Source organism: Gopherus evgoodei, chromosome 9 (genome assembly GCF_007399415.2).
Source record: "Gopherus evgoodei ecotype Sinaloan lineage chromosome 9, rGopEvg1_v1.p, whole genome shotgun sequence".
Taxonomy (NCBI): domain Eukaryota; kingdom Metazoa; phylum Chordata; order Testudines; family Testudinidae; genus Gopherus; species Gopherus evgoodei.
In genome coordinates, this window is record NC_044330.1 from 85,652,244 (window position 1) to 85,676,464 (window position 24,221).

At 44.5% G+C, this 24,221-nt stretch overlaps 2 long non-coding RNA genes across 2 annotated transcripts; one reads left to right on the top strand and one right to left on the bottom strand.

The window, feature by feature from the left end:
- Positions 1–1,451: 1,451 nt before the first annotated feature.
- Positions 1,452–12,466, bottom strand: LOC115657327. Its single transcript, XR_004001954.1, has 4 exons — positions 12,378–12,466; positions 10,190–10,349; positions 9,060–9,139; positions 1,452–2,773 (listed from the first exon to the last, which is right to left on the bottom strand). It is a non-coding gene; the product is annotated as an uncharacterized LOC115657327 (long non-coding RNA).
- On the top strand, positions 4,996–17,677 carry LOC115657328. Its single transcript, XR_004001955.1, has 3 exons — positions 4,996–5,006; positions 16,378–16,383; positions 17,581–17,677. It is a non-coding gene; the product is annotated as an uncharacterized LOC115657328 (long non-coding RNA).
- Positions 17,678–24,221: the final 6,544 nt, after the last annotated feature.

Here is a 24,221-nt window from a genome sequence, read left to right on the forward strand (position 1 = left end):
GCACCTGGAGGAAATTCACTGCTGCACCTGTGGCTACCTTGCACCAGCTGGTGCATGGAGGCTGCTAAGGGGCCACGCGGCCCACAATTTTGATTCCCCTCAGCAAAAGAACATCAGCTCTGTGCTGTCCCTGCAGAAACCATGGTGCAAAGGATGGGGCGGGAGCAGAGTGGAGGAAGAAACTGAAGAGGGGCTGAGACAGGTCCAGAGCAGGCATGGCTGGAGTGCTCCGATTGTCCCTGACTGCTATATGGTCCGGCAGCCCCAGGGATACCCTTACCTATGCTTTGGTCCCCTCCCCAAAAGCACCAAGCAGCTTCCTTTCTGGCCCTGCACTGTTGCTTCCCTCTGTGCTGTGGGCATGTGATTTCTGGTAGGGAGAAGCCAGCCAGAACAGGACATTTCCCCTTGAAAGTTAAAAGGGTTTGCAGGGGTGGCCAGGGGGAGGGTTGTTTCTCCAGATAATCGGGGAACTTCTCCTTTCTTTGCACTGATCACTCACCTGATGATCTGACTAATACAGTCAACTCCAGAATCTGAGCCAAAGGAGAGAGAAAAACCACAGCTTCCTCTGTGAAACTGCTCTGTGTACAAGATGTACAATACTTGGCAGCAGTGGTTAACGTGTCATGAACCAAATTCTGCCTTTGGTTGCATCTCGGCAACACCATTGACTTGATATCAGTGCCACTGTAAGGGTGGGATTCAGGGCAGACTATATTCATGGAACTATGAGGCAAAGTGGGGTTGTGATGCGGACATTTAAGCCAGTATTTTCAGAGGGGATTTGCTAATTTGGGGTGAATTGGATTTTTTGTGTCTATCTTGATTTTCAGAGGTGGTGAGTATCTGTAGATCTTGATGGGAATTTAAAGGAAAAATGCCCCAGAAACAGCAGGATTTGGCCCAGCAAAATGTCAAAGATGGAGAGATTAACCTTGCTTCCTCCCAAGGCCTGGAAGAAACTGAAGGATCTGCTCCTAGACATTTTGGAAGAGGAGGGGAGCGACAAAGTAGTAAGAATAAAGACTGGGGTAAACTGCTGGAAAAGAGGAGGTGAGGGACTTAAAATGGACCCTGAGATGTGTCTTCAGCTGGTGTCAAAAGGTGTAGCGTGATTGGAGCCGGGCCCATTTACAAGAGCTGAGGATCTGACCCAGTGGCTTTTGACCAGAGACAGAAAGGGTTTAGGGTGGATAATGTATGCCTCAGTTACACTATGGATTACCAGAAATGGAAAATCAGACAGAACAATGGACCTTGTACTTTTTAAAAACTGAATGCACAGATAAAAATAATAATAAAGACGAGAGAACAGTCTATGAATCAACTTTAGAGACTGGAAAGAAAACTCAGGAGGGACAGTTTGAGTCAGAATGACTACAGCCATGTTTGCTCTTACAGGTGCACACTGCAGTTCTATTACGTAGATGATCAGAAGCAGCATGCTATTCACTTAGAAAGTCAAAACCATTTATTTACAGACAGCATTCTTCATACAAAGCCCAGCATCTCCAAAACATTTTACAATAAGTGGATGTAATCTAAAGAAAAAAAGGAGAGTTAAGGATGAAATACCATATATATATATATAAAATTTAATTGCACAATTGGCTGCTGATACTGCTCCAGTAACAGTGAGAAGGGTTGTTTTCTAACAAGCCCTTTGCACTAGCAAAGTAACAATGTCCTGAATTTTCAAAAGGGATTTTTGGGTTCTGGCTCAGTTTTTGAGTGTCCAACTTGAGACACCATAAAGGGACCTGATTTTCTAAATATGTTGAGCCCCCCAACCTCTGAAAATCAGACCTTTTTATGATGTCTCACCCAAAATCACAAGTCACTTTTGAAAATGGCGGCCAATAAATAGGTCTTCTTCATGTGAGCTGGCTTAGTATAGCGTCAATACAACGGCAGAGGTACAGCAAATATAATAGGCAACTCTGCTAGGAGATCTTACCGGGAGTAACTGACTGAAGAGAAGGAGACTTCTAAACATGAGATTTATTTTACTAGGACTTCCAAGCAAAGTGATGAAAGCTCCTTCACATGAGTCATTTAAAATAGAACTAAACAAACCACAGGAGAATTCACTGCAGGGAATCATCTTATATTGGCTGGCGGAGAAGAGGGAAAATGAAATAATGGCCCTATAAGTCTATTTCCTCTCCATCTTCTATGATTATACATAAATATTTCAACACATCTGATGAAGAAATTCTCTGTTATTGGCAATGGTGTTGTCAGTGGGATTACAACTTCCTTAACCTTTAGCTTAGCTGAATATACTAAAAAACCATTGTCACACAACAACTCAACATCACCTCCTAATTGCCACCATTACTTCAGTTACGAGCATTGTCTTTGGCTAAATAATTCTGGGCAAAATTCTCTGTTTGTGTAACTCAATGGAAGTGTGCCAGCAAAAATTTGGCCCTATTTCTGTAGAAACTCACCATTCAAATGCGTGTTCAAACAGATGCTTCTGAATTTGGGGCACTAAGGAAATCTGCTAGCACAGGAAGCAAAGCATAGTATGCAGTTATTAGATAGCTCCTTGTATTTTCAGCGGAGAGAAAATATTAAACAGTCAAATGAAGTAATCAATCTTCTGTGGTGCTGATGTATGTTGCTAAGCAAATGCCTCACTTGGGGTATTTGACAAACTGACACTCTGCCACATTGAGTGTCAAACTCAGCTTGTCAAATACACGGAGTGCAGCACTGCAGGATTTGGGCATACCACCTGGGAAACCTTCAGTGACGTGGTGTCCTAGAGGGGAAGAAAAAGAAAGGTTGAGTTTCTGTCAATGACAGGTAAGGAAAATCCCTTCCTTTAATTGGTGAGGAGGGGAGCCAAATAAGCAAGTGTTGACTTCTGCTGAGTTCACATCAGCTACATTGATCTGTGAACTGAAGCTGGATATGAGGAGTTGTGACTGATGCCCAGAGATAGAAGCTAATCTGAGTGCCCTGCTAGCCCACAGGGCTTGAAATATTTACTGCATTGCCCACACAAGGACCATCCACAAACATAGAAGTGGAGTTTGGATGTATTGTCAGGAAGGCTGATATCTTTCTGGGTACTCAAGGGCCTTTTTAAAAAGTACTAGTCTAGACAAAAGCCCAGAGTATATACCCTAGGGAGCATTTCTGCACCAGATGAGGTCACAGGCAAGATAATCTAATAGAGTATTTGCATTTTTCATTTCTGTACTTATACGTTTAGATAAGCAGGCCAGAATTTTCAAATTTAGGCTCCTTAATTAGAACCCCTGCTGTAATTTTGCATTCCAACCATCACACAGTCACCTGCAACCCCAAATCTGCCAGGTACTTAGGAATGTGCCCAACTTCAAGCATACAAGCATCTCTTTGTAGCCAATGCTTCACATTCTTAAGTATGTTGCTGAATTGGCGTCTCTGGCCCAGGTCCATAATGGAAGTTAAGAGCCTAAATTCCTTTGTGCATCTGGGTCTATGTGTCTAAAACAGGTGTTAGGGATGAAATCCTGGCCTCACTGAAGTCAATGGCAAAATTCTCATTGACATCAATGGAACCAGGATTTCACCCTTGATGTTTAAGTGCTGAGATCACTGAGCACCCAGATTTGAAATTGTCCACCTGAATTTGAAAAATGGGACCTCCAGGCCTATGTGAGATGAGGGATATGATTCTGGTCCCTTTGAAATCAACGCCACTGACTGCACTATTAGCAGGATCAGATCCTAAAACTGGCTCAAAGTCCAGTGTCAAACGCATTCACTTTCATTAAAAAAAAACACCCCAAAACCGCCACCAAACCAAAACTGCTAAAACAATGTGGCAGTTCAGCAGCGTTCTTGCCTTCACTCCAGTAATGGTCTCAAGCCCACCACCTTCCTATATTGGACTGCACTGTTTGGCAATAATGTTGTAAGGGTTCTAATTCTCTATTGCTGTTCAGCCGGGGGAGCTCAGAAAGAAATAATGAATTTCTTCAAGAATGACCTTAGGAATGTTCTCTTCCACTGTCAAAATTAACCCTTTTGTTCCCTTTCCTGCCTGCTCTATGATGAAGCTTCCCTCCCGCCCCCATGAACAAACATAGCTTTCTGCCCACATATGCCAGTACAACTCACTCCCCCATAACCTAATGTAACTCCCCACTAAAACCCTGTTCCCTTTGTTCTCTCCCTCCCCGCCCCCCCCGCTCCTCTGCACACAAACATGCAGATGCACTGTCCTTGCCTTAATCCTTTTAAAAACAATCTGATCAATAGTTTGCTTTACAAAATTCAGAGCACCAAGTCTGTAAGAGAAAAGACATTGCTAAACTTCACTGACAGATGCATGCGTGTGTTTAAAGGAAGCCAGCAGCTGGTTGCTGCTTGAAATTATGATGCAGGGAAAATCTATCACAACTCCTGGAAAAAACTTATCCCGTGTCACACCATTTCAGTGCTGTTCACATGCTCTGTGGTATAGGCCCCGGCACAGCCTATTTTTAAAAATGAAACAGTTAGCTGCTGTCAGAGTTCTCTTCTTTTCATTTCACATGACCAGAGGCACCAAGTTTCTGAGAACGTAAGCAGGCTATTTTTGAGACCACAGTGAGAAACTCAAATGAAAACCTTTAAAGGAGATGAAAACAGAATTAAACTGTTACACTGGCAGTGAAACGGAGTGGGTGATCTAACAGGTCTAAATTCTAATTTCTAACTTCTGGATATGATGATATCTTAGTTTCCCATATCTTACTACACAAACACACATGCGCCCCCCAAAGGGGTGTATTTTTTCTACATGGAAAATAAAAAAATCTAGTCAATGTTGATCCCCTCCCCCAACCTCACTCCTATGCATAGTAAGCATAAGAGCTATGCAACGCTCAAATTCCACTTAAACACTTAAGTTTGGGTTTAAATGAGACTTTAATGATGTATGGTCCTTGTGCTTGTCCTCTGCTTAAGGGAGTATTTCGCCCTGAATAGTTGCATGAACAACATTGTTGGCACAGGGTTTTGTTGATATTGGTAACCTTGCACCCATGTAACTGAACCAATAAAAAATCCTATCCAGTCTGTTACGGCCTTAAGCTACGTTGGTTTAGGCAGAATTTAAATGAATCTAAGTGGTCTACCCGAGAAGTTTGCCATGTCGTACTAAACTGATTTCAAAGTGACTTAGTCACAGCTGTGCAAGTGTTCTAGTTTAGCCAAGGCCACAGATTAACTCTTGCAAAGCTGATGTGCGCTAATGGTTATAGCAGGGGACTGGGCAGCAGGTGCTTGGCTCTTCTTCCCAGATCTGTCATTGTGCTTTACATGCAAATTATTTATGATTACTAGTTAGACATTGTGCAGTCCTTGGCACCATTCTCTCTATACAAGGGGGGAAAGAAGAATGAACTCGTCATTAAACTAACTGGGAAGTGGTCCAAATGCCTCATGTTTGCTCTAAGAACTCTCTTTCCAGTAAAGTTTGATGTGGAGGTTGCATCAAAAGTGTAAATCAGCAGAGCTCTATTGACTTATGTGCAGGGATGCTGATTTACGCCAGAGGAGGATTTGATACTGAAGTTCAAGAAGGCTCTTTTTAAAAAAAACGAGCACCACTGCTTCTACTATTCTAGGTTAAAGCCGTTGTGGCTTTGAGAGGGGAAAAACAGAGCTGCTCATAATGCTGCTGTCAGCAATAGATAGAGGGGGTGGGGGGACACAAAGTGAAGATCATTTTTTCAGTACATAGGAGAGGAACTCACTCCGCACCTTGTACTGATGGTACGTTGTTTGGGTGGACCTCACTATTGACAGAGATTCTGGTTTCCACTTGGAATGTGTATTTCCAAGGAAAAACCCGGTGTTCAAAAGCAGACTTAACCATCAATATTACTGGAGGCAGAAAAACAGAAACAGAAGCTTTCTCCATGCAGTCCCTTGTGAATGGCATAAAAGCCCAATGCTGTAGAAATCCTGCTGTGAGCATATCAGCCACTTGGGATCTCTCTTGGGAGTTTTACAGGACTCTCTTCCTATTCGCTGTGCAATTGGTGAGAGAAGGAAAATAGCAAAGCAGGATGGATTTGACCCCAAACTTATACAAGTGCCTGTATTTTGGCTGTGTGTTTCTTTGAATTTTCAGTGGAACCAAGCCCAAGCTCTGAAGTTCAGCTCTCAGTTTGGATACACACCTTTTCTCAGGTTCAATGCAGTCGGAACCTGGGTTTGCAAGCAGACCCATTTCTAATTGCTATACTTGCTCAAACACAAATCTCAAATCAAAATGAAGAGAGAGAGAATCCACGGAGCTGGGTTTGTAGAATGGTCTACCAGCTGTAACCTCTAGACTTTAGTCTCCTCTCACTTATGCAGGTGTAAATTAGGAGTAACTCCATTGAAATCAACAGACTTACTCTGATTTAAAACTGGAGTGAGGTCAGAATCAGGCTTCCTGAGTGTCCCCCCAAGCTCTAGCTGTAAATTGAAAACCCTAATATCACTGGGCCAAATCCTGAGGCCCTTACTTAATCAAACCTCCTATTGAATCCTAGTTTATTCCACTGAAGATCTGCATCCATCACTATGGTCGATGCCAATGGGAGGTTTACCTGAATAAAGAGCACAGGATTTGAATCAAAGGATTCAATGCCAAGTACCAGGCATGCTCCAGAAAAGATCAGAGTTGGAGATAAGAGTTTACACTGAAGCAGCCATGCCAGATTGTACCCAAGTCCATTTTTGCTATAGCACATCTGTGGATTTGGGTTAGACAGCAAATAAGTTTCTGACAGAGCAACTACCTAAGTATCATGCCCAGTACATTAGTAACACCTGCTCTCTGGCTGACAAGTGTCATTGCTGCTTGCTTAGATCATGCAGGACAGCAAATGCTCTGCTCCCTGCTAATGAGAGCTGATCATGTTATGAACCGCCTTCCAAGGATGCTGAATCCAACCAGATGAGAGTTCTCTCAGCAGTAAATAAAGTGTTCAATCCCTCATAAGAGTTGAGCAACAGCAGCACAGGGCCTGCCAAAAGCCACACGACAGCTTTCGTTGTGCGCTTTGCACATGGGACCCTGCTGCAGATGAAATCATCTCCCCCCAGCACTAGAATTAATGGAAACTCTCCTGTTTACTTGCTAAGAGCTTTATAATGGCTTTAACCCACCATACACTATAGGGGACAGAGTGGAGCTGCAGCAGAGAGTTCCTGGAAGAGCACTGACTCCAGGAGCACAGCTGAGGGAGCCACCTGGAAGCAGGTGCAGGGTATACACTGCAGCTCTGCTGGCTGGTACAGAGGGAATAGGGGTGAGGTTATGGTCTCATCTCACCCTTACCCTCTCCGAGGAATCCAGCCCTGCCAACAGCACTAAACCAAAGCGGTTCCTGCGTTCAGAGAAAAAGCACCCAATCCAAAGCCCATCCAGCTCAATGGAAATATTCCCATTGACTTCAGGGGACTTTGGATCAGGCACAAAGATTGTGCCCAGCCTTGGCACAGAGGTGCATGTAGAGAGAGGCCTCTCGCACCAACTCCCTCTGTACAGGGGCCAGGCACAATGGAGCTCTACATGTTCCAGAGAGAGGCTCAAACTGAGACATCCAGCTCCAGAACCAGATTGGCAACACCCCAAAGTTCAGGGGTGTTGGATCCAGGGCACTGGTTCAGCTTATCACCAGGGCTGGCAAGCAGCCTCGCATGTGCCCTCTGACCTTCCAGGGAGCTGGGCTCAGGCTGCTTTCTTGATTTTGCAGCCAGGCTCAAACCAAATGTCCCTACAAGGAAACATATAAAACAATGAAATGTTTCCCCAAGCACCTGCTCCCCATGTCTTGTCATCCCAATAACCCACCCCCAGTCAGCGTGATTTTGTCCTTACTTATGCCAACTGTCTTGACTAGAGACATAGGTCCTAGGTCGTTGTCTTATTCTTTGCCAGAAATGCCACTCATCCTCACTCAGCCCAAGCTACTTATCTGAATGTCCCTTCTCTGTCCTTGCCCCAAACCTGCCTCTGGCCCTTTTTTCACATGATTCCCTCTCACTGCAAACCCACCTGGACCCCTTCCTCCACCTTCTTCTCAAACCCCACTTCTCCACTGAGGCTTATAAACCAGAGTCCCAAAAACAATAAGTCAACCCCCTAAGGTACATGCATTAGTCTCCCCAGCAACTATAGGACTGCATGCCCTTCCCTTCCACCTCTCCCTCCCTGCGTTGACATCTTCTCATGTTTGCACCGTAGCTTAGATGGTAAAGCTCTTTGCAGCAGGGCTGTGTTCATTTGTCTTTGTACAGCCCTGTGCACATCTGTAGTGCCATGTAATAGATGAATATAATGCACTGTTCAGACATACGTTGCTGTTTTAAATAAAAAATAGGCCCAAATTCTGATCTCTTCTCAACTTGAGGATCACTTACTCTACAGGTGGTCTTATTGACTTCAGTGGGACTATTCATGGAGCAGGGCACTATTCCGTGTGAGTAAGGGTATCGTGATCTGACCCAGAGTTTAATGATTTTTATGAGGTACACAGTATTAAAGCTTTCTTCTCTCACCCCACAGAGTTATAAAAATAAAAAATCCTATAGAGTATTTATTTGGATAATTGGACAAGGAGCCAATTTACAATGCAGACAGTTAAACTCAGCTTCAGGGATGGGCTTGAACCAATAATCCAGGTACAGACACCCCTGAACTTTGGGATATTCAAAAGCCGCATCCAGAGTTTAATGCTGGGCCCCATCTCACTGTGGCTGACATAAAAGCACATGGTGTCCCCAGTGTTCTTATTTGCAACCCAATTCAGAGAACCAGAAAGGATAAAACTATTAGCCAAGGAGAACCTTTTGATAGCTGATCAATACACGGATAATCTGAGTCTAACACATCAGGGGATCAATTAGAGCTGCAGAAATGACTTAGGAGCCTGAAAATCAGAAGAGTGGCAATTTACACATGATAATTTATGCTTCTAGGCAAAACATTGTAGAAGTGCTTGATACAATACTAATTATTGCTAGCATTGCATATCTCTGAATGGTCCTGCAAATCCTACCTTGAAACTCACCTTTCAGCGCTGGCCTCCACCCCACCTCTTCTGCACTCCTGCTGGACTCTGCTCTCTCAAACTGTTTGCTTCACTAACTTCTAAGATAGGAGAAAAGAAAAAGGGAGGAAAAATGCTAATATCTAAAATTCACATACACAGAACTCAAGAAAAGGACCCAGCCAGTAGGGCATGCGCACTAACTTACTGTATGATCTTTCACTGGCGGAAACCTCCTTCCTCCCGGATCACCTCCCCCTGCTCATTGCTAGTTATAGCCCTGGCTTTTCTATGTCTCATTTGGATTGAAATCTCCCCAAGGCCAACAACATGTTTTTAATTTCTGTGTAAAGCACCAGGCATACATTAGAAACTGTACACATAGTCATTAATAATAAATCATCATCATCATCATAAATTAATAATGGTTCCAAGTGCAGAGCTCCCAGACACAATCAGCTGCATTTTCTTTCCTGGCAGGATGCATGGGGAGAAAAGACAAATGAAGAAGCCAACCCTTCTATCCATATACTTAAAATTTACTGTCCAGCTGCATGGTTTTTCCCCTCCAAGGAGAGACCCAGCAAACCCCCTCATTAAAAATATCTGCCCCAGGGAGGCTTGAATATTGGATATGATTCTGTATCTTGGGGAGAGAGATTCTGGAAGCTGGACTAAGAAATTATCTAGACCAAATTGTAAACATAGGGGAAAGACACCAAGGAAGGCGGGGGGTTAGGGTGACCAGATGTCCCGATTTTATAGGGACAGTCCCAATTTTTCTTATATAGGCTCCTATTACCCCCCATCCCCATCCCAATTTTTCGCACTTGCTGACTGGTCACCCTAGTGGGGGGTGGAGTGTCCAGGCAGAGGGCTGGCAGAAATTGGAGTTGTTCCTTGGGACCTCACCCCAAAGTCTCCTAAAAAAGACCCCCAAAAAACAACTTTAGACAGGAGAATTGCTAGAAGTGGTTTGTTGCTGCCTGTTCTCCCAAGCTGTACTCACCTCAAAGTAGAGATAGCAGGCTCTTTGGAGGAGTGAACAAGTGTCCCAGTTGAAACTCCGTCCCTTCTCCCCTCTGCCACCCCCTTTTACAGCATACAAGAAAGTAAAGCCAAGCAGGAGTACCAGCGGGTACAACCCATACCTGTAGCTGTGCTCTCATGGGAGAAGAAATTGTGTGGTGCTGGGTCAGGCATGTTGGGCCTGCTGGGGGCACCCAGGGAGCAAAGCAGAAGCAGAGCAGTGGTGCTCAGCCCAGGAAGGCAGCTCGTTTTTGAAGGGGCCTCTCCTTCTTCAAGAGGAAGCTGAAAATGGGGAAGATAAGGCTGAGGTTAGATAACAGGAAATGTCTGGATGTGAGTGACAACATGTCAGAATTGTGAAATGCAGCAGCAGAAGCAGCTCCTGGCTTTGTCCCTCTCACAGGGTGCAAAGCTCACAAACTGCTGCTAAAGCAAAGCTGGACGGGGTCTGTGCAAACTGTCCAGATGCACTTTCAGACTGAATACCTTGCAGATTAGAATAGGCCCCAAGGCATCAGCAGAACTGGTAACCAGGCCACATTTATTGTATTTGAGCTAATCACACCTTGGGGGCGGCTGTTCACTGCTGGTTTACAAAGGAACTCCAGGGGCTAGCCTCTTGCTTTTAGAAGGGGAAACTTACTTTAAATATTTAAATGGCCAGATTGTCTTGGATTACGATGCTGCCCATGGCTACACTGTGACAAAGCTAGCAATGTGGACTCTTGGTGCAGAAGGAGAGCAGAGTTATGGGGAATGCACTTGGGAAGGGAAATAGATGAAAGAGACATAAGCTGGCAGAGAGATATCATTCAGCCGAAGAGAGAGGATATCTCAAGAGATCAGCTGTTCCTGAGAGATTTTTGACACCTTCAATTGCTTATGGACCCAACTTAAAAAAAAAAGGTCCCAAGCCAGAACCAAAGGAGATGGGGCTGGTTTGGGACCAAGGAACTGAATCTCATTCCCAAACCGATCAGATGTCTTTGGATTTGAAATTGTAGTTTGGACCTCTCTCTCTTGCAAAAGAAATAACCAGCCCCCATCAGATCACCATTGATTTCCACAGGCGATTTATGGGAAGGAAGCATTTGTTTTTAAAAGTCACTGTATATACCACAGACTGCACTGCTAGTTCTCTCTGTCCATCTGTCTGCTCATCTGCCTATTCACCCACCATATTTCTGTTAGGCTTGAAAAAAAATATTGCAGACAAAACCAGGTATGCCAACCTGACCGAAGTTAGGCTAACAGAGGTTTTTGGGTAATTTTTGAGTGGAAAACACTGAGAAGCAGCAGCAAGTTTTACAAGCGCTGGGAAAAAGTAAAATAAGAAAGAGGCTGCATTTTTGGTATAGTACCAACTGTGCTGTGTTAGAAACAGTTCCTTTAAAGAACTAATAAGAAATCCCTGCCTCCCTGTTTTCACTCCTTGGTTCAGTTCTCTGTCTGTTTTAACTCCCCTACATTCCTAACTTCTGGTGCTTGCTAAAATATTGTTAATCACCTAATGCTGTAAAACATGTATACTAAAAGTGTCTAGTTTCTAGTTGTTAAAAAAAGGGGGTGGGTTGCTCCAGTAAATAATTTATGATGCAACGAAACTGTCTATATAGGCTTATACTAAAATGTAAAAAGCAGGCTGCTTCTCTCTGGAGACGAGCTGCTCTCTATTGATGCGTGCATTTGTCAATAAAGAGCTTTTAATCGGATCTTGCTGGTGTTGCCTGTCTCTCTCGCGGTCAGACAACGAACTTTGCTGTCTGGGTTAGAGTCTCCAACATTTCTAAGACCCCTATCTCCAGAGTATCTAAGCCAGCAGTTCTCAAACTTTTGTATTGGTGACCACTTTCTCATAGCAAGCTTCTGAGTGCAACCCCCCACCCTTATAAATAAAAAAAACATGTTTTTATATATTTAACACCATTATAAATGCTGGAGACATGGTTGGTTGGAAGCTAACAGCTCACAACCCCCCATGTAATAGCCTTGTGACCCTTGAGGGATCCTGACCCCTGGTTTGAGAACCCCTGATCTAAGCGTTGTACACACACCAGCACAGAAAATATCAATGGTTTGTTTACCATTAGCTTGTTCTGACTGGAGAACTTTCACAAACCATTCTCACCATTGTGAACACCACGCTGGTTCCATGGGTGTTAGCAACAAGAGGAGCCCTCGTGGAGCTAGCTTGCTAGTTCCAACTGTCATTCTCATGTAATCCACACAATGTTGAACACAACCGCCAGAAAGCCCCCCACGCTAAGCTCCACAACGCAGCTAGGACTATGAAAGCTGAACTTGTGTTACCAATGCCAGGAATTTTTTGGAAAAGTCTTAGCGCGGACAGCATTGTGTGCAGCATCTTCCTATGGAGTCCGTGCTCGTTTGAAAGATGTCACTGCATGTTTAGTCAGCTCCTGGCTTGTGTCTCATCAGTTACCAGGGATCAGTTCTACCTTTGTTGCCATTCAGAAGCTGCCTTTCCTTCCCATTTTACCCATCTAGCCTTCCCTTTTCCAACTTTCCTGCTTTTACTGCTGTCTCAGTACCTCTAGCCAAACCACATGGAGGGGTCTGTCGTCTTTGCCTGCTGGGACCTAAACAAAGCCAGCAGCTTTCAGTTGCTTTATCAACACACAGGGGGAGGCAGCCACTTGTTTCACCATCTTGTTACTGTGCTTGCCAAGGCCCTGATTCTACAAACACTTATGCACATGAGTGGCCATGCACACTTTGAACTCAATGCGGTTATTCGTACGTGTAAAGTCACTCGTGCTTGCAGGATCCAGGCTCAGGTCCTCAGCTAAGAACAAGCCCTAACCCTTGTGTCTGACAGGGAGTATTAGAGAATGAGGGATATAGCTAGCATGCTGAGTTCCTCTTTCATCCCCAGCATTTTAAAATATATAATAATAAAGAGGAATGGAAAATATGGATGATTTAAAAAAAATGGGAGGGAGTGGAATTGGGGATGTAGTTTGTACAATTTGTTCTGAATCTTTTTTTTTCTTTCTCTCTCTTTACCATGCAAACACAGAGAAGCCCTTGAAATCAGTGGAAACTTCCATAAATTCCTTGAACTTCCAGGTCAAATTATTGGTGAGGGAGGACATATTTTATTTGTATTCCTTTCTGGGCATGCAATACAAGGAGGAATGCAGTGTAACACAGAGTTTGGTCCATACACTAAATCATGTGCTTATTGTGACAATAACAGGGTTGAAAAAAACCTAGGGACATCCTAAGCCAGAACTCTAAATCTTAACACCCTCAAACTTTGAAAGTGCTAGAAATCCAGCCCCAATCCATAGTCCAAGAGGTCCACTCTAAGAAAGCTCAGAGTTAGCGTCTCAGTTTGGAGCAATTTCATCATGCTTCTCTCTTTAAGTGAATGCAATGGCAGATCTGATATGTGCTCACTAGTTTCCTATGCTGTTTGTGTCACAAGTTGCAATGTTGTAGATAAAACATGATGGGTCTGAATCTGACCCAATTTACATCGCTTTTTCACCCGTGTGACTCCATTACTTCAGTGCTGATTCTTACTTATGTGAGGGAGCGCAGAATCAGGCTGTTGAATAAACAAAAAAAATCAACCCAGAGCTTGATAAAAGATCTGAAAGCTATAAACATGCTCAAATATTTTCATCAAGAAACCACATTCCTATGTCTATACATTGCTCCACAAATTAAATTGCTATAAATAAGTGTATGCAGGGTAGTTGTGGTGGGTAGTGTTCAGAGCAGTGTTTGATCTTGCTCACACAGCAAACACCCTTGGACTGTACTAAAGATGAAGGCTAGTGTTCTATGGCTGTGTTATGCAGACCAGCTGAACAAAATGGTCTCTTCCGGTCTTTAAATCTAAAGTGAATCTATGAACATTTTCAAACCTGGGTGCCTAAAGTTGGGCTCTTAAATCCATAAGTAGGTGCCTAAGTAAAGCAAGCTGATGGCTAAGAGTGTAAACATCTACAGCTCCCATTCTCTTTGATGGCAATGGTGAATACTCAGACTCAGATCCTCAAAGGTATTTAGGCTCCTAATGCCCAGTGGAAATTAGAAAATTTCAAAATCAGGACACTTACATTTTAGTGTCTATGTATGGGTTTAGCCTTATTATAGGCTTGAAAATTTTGGCGAAAATATCTTTGTTCTTTCAGCCTGCAGTTGTAAGAGAACTTTTTGCGTATGTCATTTGTGAAAATGAGATACTCACTTAGGAGCTTTGGAATATTTGACCCTTTATGCAGAAGCAAACACATTTGAAAACTATTCACCAGTCTTTTATTATGTCTGAAACACGATACTGACAGGACAACTATATTGCATGCTCCCCTTGTGTCACAGCCTACAACACTGACCTTCCCTGTGCTAAAGAAAGATAGTGGTTAATATGGATAAAAAGCATTAAACTATTTGCGTGTGAAACATAAATGGCCAGGCTCTACATTATAATTCAGCCTGTTTTCACCAAGCTGGTGGCACAAAGGGGCTGGAGAGCACCCAGACCTGCCATCTGAGGACTCCTCCTATAGAGACGTTGAAGCTGGCACAGAGCAGGCAGAGCCATTCCTACACCACACACCGGCTGTGGCCACCGCCGTCGGGGGCATGGCTGGAGTATGATAGTGCTCTGACAATCCGCAGCTACCACATAGCCCCTTAGAGTTAGGGTTTGTCAACACTGCAATAAAACACCCGCAGCTGGCCAGTCTCAGCTGATTTGGGCTTACAGGGCTTGGGCTGCGGAACTGGGTTCTGGGATCCTCCCACTTGCAAGGTCCCAAAGTCTGGGCTCCAGCCTGTGCCCGAACATCTACACAGCAATTTTATAGCTCCAGAGCCTGAGCACCGTGAGCCCAAGTCAGCTGTCACAAGCCAGCCACCGGTGTTTTCTTGCAGTGTAGACATACCCTTGGTGACCTGAACTAGCTAGCAATGGATCTGAGTCTCCAGACAGTGAGAGACCCTAAATCTCTCTCCAGTCAGGACACCCTGCTCTAGAGCACATCCCACTGCCTGTGAGCCACTAGGCCCAGCTTTAGCAAAAGCAGGTGGGGATTTCACAGTGAAGCTGATTTCCCCTTCAGCTCGTCAGGTGTCATCACACTACCCCAAGGCATGCAATAGCTTTGAAATTGCACTCCACATTTCCTAACCAAGTCAGCCTTTCCAGAACATGTTTGCAGCCTCCCCTAGGGGATATTAACGATCTTTATTCAGGGTATGTCTGCAACCTAGCGGAAGGTGCAATTTCCAGCTCAAGGTGACATACTCCGTTTAGCTCTGGTAGAGCTAGCGTGCTAAAAATAGAAGTGTATCTGGAGCTGCCTCTGCCATGGGATGGGCTAGCTGCCCCGAATACAATCCCATCTGAGTCCCAAGGCACACACTAGGGCAGCTAGCCCCTCCCACCACTCGCACTGCCACAGCTAAACGTCTACTTTTCGTTCTCAAGCTTGTTCAGGTGCAGGCATGTCTCTTCGAGCTGGAAAGTACAGCTTCAGTGCAGACATAACCTCTCTGAGACACTTAGGGTCAGGGCCAGCTCCAGGAACCAGCATTCCAAGCAGGTTCTTGGGGTGGCAATCTGCAAGGGGCCGCAGTCTGTGTGTTTTTGCCCCCAAGCAGCGCGCTGAATTGCCGCCACAGAGAGCGGGGCCAGTCCATGTGCCGTTAGGGCGGCATGCACGTTTCCATGGTGGCGGCAATTCGGTGGCAGCTTCTATCTTCAGCTATCCACAGCGGTGCAGCTTTCGTCTTCTGGCTGAAGACAGAAGCTGCCTCTGAATTGCCGCTGCCGCGGAAACACGCATGCTGCCCTAATGACACACGGACTGCCCCCACCGTCTGCAGTGGCAATTCGGCTTGCTGCTTGGGGCGGCAAAAACAGTAGAGCCAGCCCTGCATAGGGTATCAGCTATAGCCTTCTGCCTGCCAAAAGCACAAAACTGTGCAGCAAATGTGGGTGACAAAGCACCTTTGAACGAGGTAGCCCACACCTAGAATGGGATGGGAGGTTCATTTCACCACGTCCTAGCTCATTTTACTTTCAAGATCCTGCACTTCCATTGTCAATACGTGTAGGAGTAAGCAGCATGTCTGTATAGGATGCAGGTAAATCTGGGCCTATCATGAGTGATGCCCCTCCCAGCTGAGGCCAGGGCCAGGAATTGGTTTGCGTTCATTTCGGGATGAGCTAACTCGTGAAATTCATGTGGCCATAGTTTGCTCTCATTGACCCCACCCTACCCATGCCCCCTCCCTGATGTCAGTGGGACTGGACAAGTGTAGGTTAAAGCAGAATCTGGTCCTCTGGGCTAGATCCGGATTCAGTGCAAGGGCAGTGGTGTTACACTAGGAAGCTCATTGAATATAAAGCGCTGAGAGATGTCTTGGAAGGCAAAACTCCACAAGTATGTAAGCGAATTAAAGTGTTGTGCTGCCAGTTTAGGACCTGATCCAAACCATTAGTGAGAGTGAATGGGCTTTTCCTTGACTTCTGTGGGCTTTGGATCAGGCCCTTACTGCAGTTCCAGCCAAGTCTTGTAACCAGGAGCAGCACCAGGGTTTTTGGCGCCCTAGGCACAGGGCCAGCTCTAGCCATTTCACAGCCCCAAGCACGGCGGCATGCAGCGGGGGGGGCTCTGCCGCTCGCCGGTCCCGCGGCTCCAGTGGACCTTCCGCCAGGTGTTCCTGCGGAGAGTCCGCTGGTCCCGCGGCTCCGGTGGACCTGCCGCAGGCGTGCCTGCGGATGCTCCACCAGAGACACAGGACCAGTGGACCCTCTGCAGGCATGCCTGTGGGAGGTCAACTGGAGCAGACTGCCGCCCTCCCAAATCCTGGCACCCTAGTCGCCTAAATGAAAGTGCCGGCCCTGCCTGTAACCCATCTGGAGCACAGATGCTCCCTATTTTTAAGCCCTGCTAATGCAGGATGAAAATCCCAGTGTGGACAGGAATTGTAATTCACCTATCACACTGTAATACCCCAGTGCTCTCTCTCAGGCTTCTCTCACCTGAAGAATCCTACTTGGTCCTTGCTTGACAAACTGCTATAATTATAACGTTCAAATGTTCTTGCTCTTTTCCTTCCCACTTGTGGAATCTCCCCCCGACACCCCCCCCCATCCCTGTTTTTTCCCCTGGATCCTGGAGAGGTTTCTGATTAAAAGCTCACAAAAGCCAGTTGCTGCTGGAGCTTCTCCCAAAGTGGCTGCTGCTTCTGATTTCACCACAGGGACAGTCTGATGTGGTTGGAGCAGGACCGTCCTTAGGATTTATGGGGCCCTGGTCAGTATTATTAAACTGGTGCCGCTATGCCCATTGGCAGCCCAGGGGATGGGGGGGGGGGAAGAAGCAAATGACATTAAAGAAATTTCAGAAGAGGGTTTTTTCAAAAGAAAATGGAGAATGTTTTCCACTGCATGTCAGAGGGTAAAGACTGGAAATGCAGAAGGTACCTAATTAAAAGCACTAAACTTGAGAATAAAAAATGTTAGTCACAGCCCTGAAGTTTGTCAGAGATTTATTTGCAAAAACTTTGTGGTAAGGGCAAGTCAGTTGTCTTGCTGAATCCAACATTAAATATTATGGCATACATGATGCAGCTCTTCTCTGTTTTACATGCTCTTAATCACTATTTCTAAGCTGATTTTATATTTTAAATGTACTCTTAAGCCTTCATAAAGTAATCATTCCAAATTAATACATATTTAACTCACTGAAACAAAGACATTATTTTAAATTAATCCATCACAGAAGTTTAGTGTTTTCATAACAATGTTCATTCCTTTCAGAAAAAGGGAACAGTAATTTACATTGCGTGATCTCCATAACAATAGACATGTTTATGAAATGTCTTATGAAATGTTTATGAAATCCTTAAAAAATATGTTTCCAAAGATTTTAGGCATAACAAAGGGTTTTATATCTTACTAAGGTACTGATTTTGCTGAAGGGTTCTCTTCAAACTAGTTCATCAGATAGTCAGAAGTAAAGAAAGGGAAACTCTTTGTCCAGCTATCTGGCAGGAAAGGGGTGTTGTCCCTTTAAGGGCTCTCTTTAAGGGGGAGGAGCGGGGAAGGGGGTGAAGGGAGAAAGGGATGGACAGAAAGACTTTGGAAGCAAGTTTTTTTTACTCTAGTAATTAAAATAAAAATGTGTATTTTAGATAAGGGTGGTCTTTTGAAGAATTTATTTAAAAAAGTATATGTCTGCAGATCCAAGCATTTAAGGCTAAAGATAATTGTGCATCTAAAAATCTATTCAAGGATTTTTTAGAGATGTGATTTTATCATCTTCACCAACTAACTAATGAACTATTTTTAAAGCACATTTTAAATCAAGGTCCTGTAGACTAACATGTTCTGAGTAAATATTACAGTAATGCATATATACCCCGGGGGTTGGCAAATGCCTGTTAAATGGCTTCATTACCACTCGAATGGCTCTTTAACAGTTTCAGTGTTGTGCTAATAATAAGTGTGGCAGGCTGGCAGGCTTTTTCACTTTTAAGTTACTAGTTCCCCTCCAGAGTAATCATCAGGCTACTGCAGCCAGCTGTGGGAGCCTGCCGGAAGGGTCAGAACAGGAATAGGAAGAGGTGGAGTGGGTGGGCACTAAGACCGAGGGGTGCCCCAAATTTTCAGGTGCCCTACGCAGCCATGTATGCTGTGTATGCCTAAGGAGAGCTCTGGGCTGGAGCTCTGTGGAGGACAGCAGGTTCTCAGGTGCAGACACACCCAACAGGAGCACATCTGGAAAGCATGGCACTTGGTGTTTTTGTACAGCAGTCTCCATTAGAATATTGGTAGTTCCCACAGTATTACAGGTACTAGGCCCCATACTAAGGGCAACGTATGCCTGACCCTGGGGTGGGTGCACAAGAGGCAGGGATGGTGCAAGGAGCCCCCTCCCTTGTGTCTCTGCAGGGGCTGGGCACAATCAGTCTTTGCACACTTGAATGTGGAGCCACTGGCAGTGCTGGACTCCCAGGAATGGGACAACAGAGCTCTAAGCATTTAAGACCCCATAGATGATGCAGAAAAATAACAGCTGAGTCTTTATAAGCAGTTAAGTGAGCCATGCATAATGGAGAGCCCCTTCTAGGAGATGCCACATCACCCTGGTCTCTAACCTCACCAGCCAGACATTGAGTGACAACCCATACAACCAGTGAGATACTAGATTAGAAGCATTGCATCTTCACCACAAGTCTGATTGGTCAATCACACTCTGAGGGCATTAAGTGGTTTCTGGCACTTTCAGCAAAAAGCACTTTCAAAATGAAGTCTTTACTGCCTGATATGTACACAGCTTGCTAATGGGGGGTGGCTGGAATTTGATCTCATGAGCACCCGGTTGCTGCGCACATATGCTTATACCTCTCAGAAAAGAAAACCATCACTAGTGCCTCATAATGTTGTTTTAAATAGTGTGTTTGGGTGTTTATAGCTTTTCTGTCCTATTTTCAGCAGCCAGTGTTGGAGGCTGGGCTATAGCAAATGGAGGATGTTGCTGCTCATGGGCGATTATGTGTTTGTCACATTTATTTTAAACTTCTGTCTTTGGAAAAAAAAAACCAACACGAAAGAAACTGTGAGGCTCAAGCTGTTTTTCAGATGGCCTCTGTCAGATAAGAAAACCCCACTAACTGTCTCCGCCCTTGCACGGAGTTCCAAGTGCAGTCTAAAAATGCTCTTGAGTGACCCATAAGCATCCTGTACAATATACAGTCTAATTATTATTAATAATATTCGTGTACACTTGGTGTTTATGAAAGGAATAGAAAAATAGCACCAGCCAATGAGCAAGAGGTTTGGATCAGCCTGGGTCTGGTCTTATTTCATCTGAACCAGTTCATTCAGATCTATTTTAAAATGGGGGAAGAAATGGATCTTCCTTCTCTTTCCCCAAACCTGTCAGCCTTCTTACAGCACAGCGTGGTTCTCTGTTCGTGTTCTCTCACTACAGGGCTGATACTTTCCCTAGAAATTCTGAAAGCAAACTTATGCTGCAACTTTGCACTAAGCCATGTCTGTCTGTCTGTCTATCTATCTAGTACTGGTATGGCCCTCATCCCTGTAATATTATAGGGTTATATTCTGCCACCCTTACTCATATAAAGAGTAGAACTGCTACTCCTTGGTAGTCCCATTATGTGGCTATGTAAAGAGTAAGGTACTCCTCCATATTTTGCAAGGCAAGGAAAGCTAGCCCTTAGCAATTAATATAATCAGAGGCTATGGGGCTGTGTTTTAATCTCAGTTATGTCAATGCAGTTACTTTGGATTTACACCAGTGTAACCGAGGGCAGAATCTGGTCCCAGGAGACTACAAAAACAGCTGTGGGTTGGAACCCATTCTTCAAATGGAGGGTGAGGCATCAGAACATGTTAGAATATATTTTGAATGAGATAAATACTTCAAAAACAATACTGTGCTGATTTCCTACTGATTAGTAAGGTAGACGTTTATTGTGTATCTGATGCTAATCGGTGTCTTTTTTTGAACACACTAAAGATGCCCTTCTATGCCTAATAGCTTTTAATCACCACCTATGAACCAAGTTTAACCACTGTGAGTCCCTAGAGATGTTATCAAATTAACATCCTGAGTATGAAGGCTCATTGATTAGTACTGAGTGTAGGAAGCAAAAAGGTTTAGGCCTAGCACATACTCCATTCTGTGTGTATGGCCCGTGAAACACAATGGTCACATTCCCACCATTGTCTCAGTAGGTGTGTTCAGTAGTAGAACTGGTTTTAGAGCTCAGGAAATCGTGCCCCGTAGTTTTGGTGTAGCTTTGTTTGGCTTGAATTTGCACTGTATGTGTTTGAGCCCTTTTTTCCATTTGCTTTCCATGAACATTCAGGCAATTGAATTTCACTGACACCAATGTTTGCAGGAAGTGAATTTCAATGTCCTGTGCACTGGTGGAAACTTGAGGAAAGTTGCACACTCAAGTATTCACAACAGAAGTGTTTGCACGCTGGTCCAGTCAAGGAATAGAATCAATACTAGATGAGGTATCTGACCAACCACCACTAGGTAACACCACTTGAATTTCATATGTTCTTCATTAATCCACAGAGGCCAAAACTCAAACGGATTTCAAATGACAAACACCTTTGTGAAAATCACGACCTATTAGTGGAGACTCCATGAACAGAAACACTAGCTAAATTAGCCAGGTAGGTTATTTGTGAATTATTCACTCATCTGCCATCGGTTCTGACTATTACTGAGTTATTTTTCTTTTTAAAGTTTCTGTATGGATTTTGTGCTGTTGAGAAAGCACTGAATTGACAGCCCCAGAGACAAAAGCCCCCTGTTTTCCACAGAACGGTTGTCCTAGAAGAACCTCTTCCAGGGTTGAGAGCACAGATCAGTCTTTGTGGCTCATTCAGTCTTTCTGTGTTTGCCACATTTTGTCATGGGTCAGCCCAGTTTCCTTCACTTGCACATTCAAAATACAGAATCTCTAGACCATTTAGGTCCATATTTTGAAAAGCAACCTGTAATTTTTCGATGCCAAACTTTGGACACGTCCAGTACTGAACACCCCTCACTCCATTTGAAGCCAATGGAAGCTGTAAATGCCCAGCATCTCTGAACATCAGGGGATAAGTGTCTAAAGCTGAAGACCCCAAATGGAGCTAAGCAGGATTCCACCTCTCCTCTAGTGGAAATCACTTCCTAAAGAGATTCCAGGGTGAGACTCGTTTGTATTTTTAAATTTAAGCAGAATATTGTATTGCTGCTAACTTCCTGTTGAGTTTGAGTTTGTTTTAGCTTGTGGGGCATCTGGATCCTTGTGTGTGGTGTTATTTACATTAATAAATAATACCAACAGCTAGGGAAAGCAAATCCCAGCAACAAGATGATGGCTGTGTAAATCACATGGCTAGGACCCCCAAAGCACTGTCATGGGAACATAGGAGTCATAAAATCATGACTGGTGTGGAGAAAGTAAATAAGGAAGTGCTATTTACTCTTCATAACACAAGAACTAGGGTCACCAAATGAAATTAATAGGCAGCATGTTTAAAACAAACAAAAGGAAGTATTTCTTCACACAACACACAGGGTTCAAAAAAGAACTAGATAAGTTCATGGAGGATAGGTCCATCAATGAATATTAGCCAGGATGGACAGGGATGGTGTCCCTACCCTCTGTTTGCCAGAAGCTGGAAATGAGTGACGGGATGGATCACTTGATGATTACCTGCTCTGTTCATTCCATCTGGGGCAGCTGGCATTGGCCACTGTCAGAAGACAAGATATTGGGCAAGATGGACCTTTGGTCTGACCCAGTATGGCTGTTCTTATGTTCTTATGAGTGTCATAGTAGATGAGACCCACTTGTCCCATTTCTGGCTATGGCCAGTACCAGATGCTTCAGAGGAAGGTGTAAGAACTCAGCAGTTGGCAGATATGGGATAATCTGCCTCCCACCCTTTCCTTCCCCCTTGGGCCTCACCCTGATCTCTAAGGTCTCATCTGGATCTTTAATTGCCAAGAACTTCTTGTTTATAATGCAGCACTGTCACCTTCGATTCCAGGCATTATCCAAGTTATATCCTGTCATGAACATCTCACATCCATTTGTGCTGCTCTTCCAACATAGACTTTACTGGGAAAGGTTAGGGGGTTTGTTTATTGGGGTTTTTTAAGAGGGAGACAGGGAGTCTTTGTAACGTGTGAAAAACACTTTAAAGGAATATATACAAGAGTCCTGAACTTCCAAAGTGCTGTATATTCACAACTCCAGCTAAAATCAATGGAAACTATGGGTATTCAGCTCAGCAACTCCAAAAGTCAGATGTCATATCCCCAACTATGTCAGCCAATTAAAGAGCAGTTTGTTCTCCTTTCATATAGATCCAGGCTTCCCTGTTACTCCAGAGCTTTCAAGTTTGGATCAATAACTATTTTTGTAACACTAAATGGGCAGCAGTTCTATGGATTTACAAATTAGGGGAAATAGCTGTAGAGATGCTAACTATTAGAGCACATACATAATATTGCTGCAACTGAAATGGATTATACTCCTGTTTACATACATATCACAAGCCTGACAGACATTATAGAGGGTGCACATCTAATGATCTTTAAATCTTATATAGGAAAGATCTATTGTTTCAGTCAAAATAGTGCTAGGGTTGTATTGTCATTATAGTGTAGGCAGGGGCGTCTCCATGCACCAGCGCACCAAGCACATGCGTGGGGTGGCAAGCCATGGGAGGGCGGCCTGCCAGTCCCCGTGAGGGCAGCAGTCAGGCTGCCTTCAGCGGTGCGCCTGCGGGAGGTCCACCGGTCCCACTGTTTTAGCAGCAATTCAGTGGCAGGTACGCCGAAGGTGCAGGACCGGCGGACCGCCCACAGGCATGCCGCCAAATCCGCGTTACCAGCGGACCTCCCGCAGGCACGCTGCCGAAAGCCGCCTGACTGCCGTGCTTGGGGCAGCAAAATACATAGAGCCATCCCTGAATGTAGGTCTTGGGCTCACAACTCGGGTAAGATGATGCTTTACAGGGAGATCCAATAAGTAAGGAATTAGCCTTTCATTTGGGTTCAAATCCTGGCATCAACTATAAATGAAAATCACTTAGGTGGGGGCTATGCTAGTTTCCAAGTTTTGCACATCCAGGCAGCATTTGACATTTAAAAATGCTCTGCTCAGGAGAAGCCCAAAACTGGAAAATCGGGGTGCTACCAGTCACCATGCAGGTGACTTGGCTGAGCTCATGGAGAGCATCAGACTAAGACAGCGAGATCAGGACTGAGGTGTATCAGCAGAGTTTTGTCAAAGAAGCTTGTACAGCACTAGCTTGCACTTTGGCTCTGACCAAGCCTGTTAGCCCCTCAATTTCATCAGCACAGAATCCTTTCCATGCATTTTTAGATGGAAAAAAAGTGCTTTGCAGAATGGTGAGATGCCCAGAGTAGGGCTAGCCACTGATGGCAGTGCTCAAGGTTCAATGTCAGCAGAAACAACAGAAGGGACTGTGATACCAAGAATCCCGTTAGATACAAAATTGTCTGTTTATCAGTCCTGCAGTTCCACAGGCTGGGAAGCAACCACCACAACACAGCCATGATACTGGTGTTTGCTTCTCTTGGCCTGTGCATTGTGGGCTTTTGG